Genomic DNA, 5000 nt, shown 5'->3' with positions numbered 1-5000 from the left:
TGAAGGTGTGGGAAGGTTGGGCGTGTGTGTGGAGGGGTGTTTGGGGGGGGATTTCGCGATTTGTGTGTGTGTGTGTGTGTGTGTGTGTGTGTGTGTGTGTGTCTGTGTCTGTGTCTGTGTGTGCGCGCATGTATGTGTGCGTGTGCAAGACAGAAAGATTGAGAGATGTGTGTACAGATGGGCAGACAGACAGATGAGTCTCTGTGTGTGTGAGAGAGAGAGAGAGGGAGAGAGAAACACACACACACACACACACACACACACACACACACACACACACACACACACACACACACACACACACACACACACACACACACACACACACACACACACACACACACACACACACACACAGTGTGTGAGAGCGAGAGAGAGACAGACAGAGACAGAGAGAGACAGAGAGAGAGAGAGAGAGACAGACAGAGAGAGACAGAGAGAGAGAGAGAGCATGCGCGCGCTGCTCTTGTTTTCTGTGAAATGTAGGTGCGGTGTGACTGTTGACTGATGACATAATACACACACCCCATGCCAAAGTCTTCCATCTGAAGCATGCAAAATGTCCTGTCTGGAGTCTTGCCATTCTATTGGGCGGGTCCGTTTAAAACATTCCTGAGGAAATTGGTAAGTAATCGCACCCCGCCCCCGCCCCCCCCCCCCATATATATATATATATATATATATATATATTGAGAGAGAGAGAGATAAAAGATAGTACTTATATGGCGCAAAGTCCCCGAATAATGGGCTCTAAGCGCCTGACATGAAACAGCATAAATAAAATAGTGCATGACAGCATACCTCTGCACATGATAAAAAAAAATCCTACATATATGTTTATCTTCATACTAAGAAAATACTACAAATTGCAGGTATCAACACACACACACACACACACACACACACACACACACACACACACACACACACACACGACAAAAATGGCCTACACACACACACACACACACACACACACGCTTATATATATAATATATATACCTATATACATATAACTTGCAGACAGGCATCGTTTTGTTTGTCATGTCCAAGTCAACGACATATTAAAAATCCTAATGACAGGTTACGTTACAGGTTAAAGATCGCATCGCCTTTTACGGCAATCGAGGGGAGTGAATTCACATCCACTGTGTCCAGGGCTCGGCATAGGAATGCGGGGCCCAATCCTCTCCTTCCGCCGTTTTAACCTCCCTCAGATACCCATTCACCCTTGGGCGGAGTGAGGAAAATCGGAGTCAAGTGCCTTTTCCCAGGACACAACACCATGCCGAAACGGGGCCTGGAACCCTGATCACTGGTGAACACTGCATCACAAGCCCCAATCCCTGTCCGATTCTGACACGGCGACTGCTTACTGACAGACGAGGTTATTAAAGAGGCCTCTCTCTCGCACCATCTGGTGGGTTTGGGCTGACAGCTGTCTATAATATGATATTAGTTATTTGTTAGTGTTACTTCGCAGCTTCCAAGGGTGTGTACACTATTCTATTCTATACAACAGCAACACCTTCGTTGATGGAATGCAAAGAATGTCAACACTTGCATGGCAGCTTGATTAAAACTTCCCCTCTTCTCCTCAGTCCCTCCTTTCAGTCTTTCCCTCGCCACCCCCTCCAGCCCCCTCTCCTCCCCGCCCCTCACCCCTCCAGCCCCCTCTCCTCCCCGCCCCTTCCCCCCTCCAGCCCCCTCTCCTCCCCGCCCCTCCCCCCTCCAGCCCCCTCTCCTCCCCGCCCCTCACCCCTCCAGCCCCCTCTCCTCCCCGCCCCTCACCCCTCCAGCCCCCTCTCCTCCCCGCCCCTTCCCCCCTCCAGCCCCCTCTCCTCCCCGCCCCTCACCCCTCCAGCCCCCTCTCCTCCCCGCCCCTCACCCCTCCAGCCCCCTCTCCTCCCCGCCCCTCACCCCTCCAGCCCCCTCCCCTCCCCGCCCCTCATCCCCCCTCCAGCCCCCTCTCCTTCCCGCCCCTTCCCCCCTCCAGCCCCCTCTCCTCCCCGCCCCTCCCCCCTCCAGCCCCCTCTCCTCCCCGCCCCTCCCCCCCCTCCAGCCCCCTCTCCTCCCCGCCCCTCCTCCTCCCTCCAGCCCCCTCTCCTCCCCGCCCCTCCCCCCTCCAGCCCCCTCTCCTCCCCGCCCCACCCCCCCTTCCAACCCCCTCTCCTCCCCGCCCCTCCTCCCCCTTCCAGCCCCCTCTCCTCCCCGCCCCTCCCCCCTCCAGCCCCCTCTCCTCCCCGCCCCTCCCCCCCTCCAGCCCCCTCTCCTCCCCGCCCCTCCTCCCCCCTCCAGCCCCCTCTCCTCCCCGCCCCATCCCCCCTCCAGCCCCCTCTCCTCCCCGCCCCTCCTCCCTTCCAGCCCCCTCTCCTCCCCCGCCCCTCCTCCCCCCTCCAGCCCCCTCTCCTCCCCGCCCCTCCCCCCTCCAGCCCCCTCTCCTCCCCGCTCCCCCCCCCGTCCCCCTTTCCTCGAGGATGGAGGGAAGGTGGCAGAAAGGATAAAACACTCATTTGCCAATACAGTGTCCGTGAGGAATACGTACAATTCCGGATCTCGCCGGAAACAAAAACACAAACCGAGCATCTTGTCATTCGGATGAGACAATGAACCGGGGTCCCGTGTGCAGCACGCACTTGGTGCACTGAATAAAGAACCCACGGCAACGAAAGAGTTGTGCCCTGGCAAAATACTGTAGAAGAAATCAACTCTGATAGGTTCACAAATATCATCATTATGCATGTGCTCAAGGCCTGACTAAGCGCGTTGGGTTATGCTGCTGGTTCAGGCATCCATATGTGGTGTTGCATGTGTGGATTAGTCCGAACGCCTCTTTGAGAAACTGAAATTGTTTCCGGAAACAGCTTTTTAGACAGATTTCTGTTTTTGATTGTCGTTTTTTTTCTTCTTTTTTGTGGTTTGCTTGTTCTTTATATTTTCATCTTTTTCATAAACGTTTTTGCTTTCACACTTGTACACACAGACACAGACACAGACACACACAGACACACAGACACACAGACACACACACACACACACACACACACACACACACACACACACACACGTTCACCCAACCCAACCCAACCCACCCATCCACTCACAGAATGACGTCAGAGCTCCTCAGAAGGATCATCTCTGACCCTTTGATCTGTTGACGAACAGAGTGGACAAACTGGACGCTTACTACAGAGGGCTGGACAGAGCACACTGGACACGGGACGGTACACCAGTGTCCAACAGCATACACTGGACACTAGTGCTGAGCCTGCACACACCACACTGGAAGAAAAAAAAAAGTACAGACATTAATATACACCTGGACATTTACCAACCTTCCTCCTCCTCGTCCTCCTCCTCCTCACCCTCCGTACTAGACCTGGAGTGGTGGTCTGAAGAGAGACAGACAGAGAGACAGAGTGGGGTGGGGGGTGGGGGGGGAGGGCAGAGAGACAGAGACAGAAACAGAGAGGGGGGGGGGAGGAGAGAAGGGTAGAGAAATAAAGAAATACTGAGAGAGATAGAAAGGAAGAGAGAGCGAGGGGAGAGGGAGAAAGGGAGAGAGGGAGACGGAAGGGAGAGAAAGAAAGACAGGGGGTAAGAGTGGGAGACAGAAAGGGAGAGAGAGAGAGGGAGAGAGAGAGAGAGAGAGGGAGAGAGAGGAGAGAGAGAGGGAGAGAGAGAGAGAGGGTGGTGCAGACAGAGAGAGAGGGAGGGAGAAAGAGGGAGAGAGAGAGAGAGAGGGGGAGACGGAAGGGAGAGAAAGAGAGAGACAGGGGGAAAAGTGGGAGAAAGGGAGAGAGGAAAGGAGAGAGAGAGGAGAGAGGAAAGGAGAGAGAGAGGGGGGGTACAGGGGGAGCGAGATGGAGGGAGGGGGAGAGAGACACACACACACACACATACACACAACAGACACACACACACACACACACACACACACGTACACACACACACACACACGAGAGAGACAGACAGACAGACAGACAGGGCCAAGCACCACCAGAGAAGTCCATCCCCCTCCCCTCACACACACACACACACACACACACACACACACACACACACACACACCTTGATCTTATACATTCGTGCGGTGACTAACAAGTTCAAAGTCCTCTTCCCCCCTTTTTTTCCTGTAGTGATACAGCTTCTCTCTGTGTGTGCCTCTCTCTCCTCTCTCTCTCTCTCTGTGTGTGTGTGTGTGTGTGTGTGTGTGTGTGTGTGTGTGTGTGTGTGTGTGTGTGTGTGTCTCATCTCACTCCTCTCTGTCTGTCTCTGTCTCTCAATTTCTCTCCCTCTCTTTCTCTCTCTTTCATTCTAGATTTCTCCCCCCCCCCCTCTCTCTCTTAGACAGACATCCACTGACAGAGAGGGGAGCCAGAAGAGACAGAGAGAGAGAGACAGACAGATAGAGACAGAGAAATAGACACAGAAACAGAGAAATGTACAAAGAGACAGAGAGAGAGAAAAACAGAGAGAGAGGGAGAGACAGTCAGACAGACAGCAGACAAACAGACAGACAGGTACAGGAACCGAGACACATCGACACAGACAGGGTCAAGCACCTGAAGGAAGCCTCCTCTCCCCCTTTCCCCCTCCCTCTGCCCCCCCTCCCCCTACACACCCTACCTTGACCTGGCGAGACCAGTGCAGTCGTTCACCTCAAAGTTCAAACACATATTCACCTCTCCCTAAGGTCTCACACCTGTCTGTCTGTCTGTTTCTGTCTGCATGCCCGTCTGCCCGTTTAATTGTCTGTATTTGTCAGCTTGTAAGGAGGACGCTGGCAGAACGGTTAAGGCGCTCAGCTGCCAATACACAGAGTCTGGTAGGGTCTGGGTTCGAATCCCGCTCTCGCCTGTTGCTCTCCCAAGTTTGATTAGAAAATCAAACTGAGCGTCTAGTCTTTCGGATGAGACGAAAAACCCAGGTTCCGTGTGCAACACACACTCTGTGCACTGAAAAAGAACCCATGGCAACACTAAAAGAGTTGTCCTCTGGCA

This window comes from Babylonia areolata, chromosome 25 (assembly GCF_041734735.1).
Source record: "Babylonia areolata isolate BAREFJ2019XMU chromosome 25, ASM4173473v1, whole genome shotgun sequence".
Taxonomy (NCBI): Eukaryota; Metazoa; Mollusca; class Gastropoda; order Neogastropoda; family Buccinidae; genus Babylonia; species Babylonia areolata.
Note: the sequence above shows the minus strand (reverse complement) of the source record.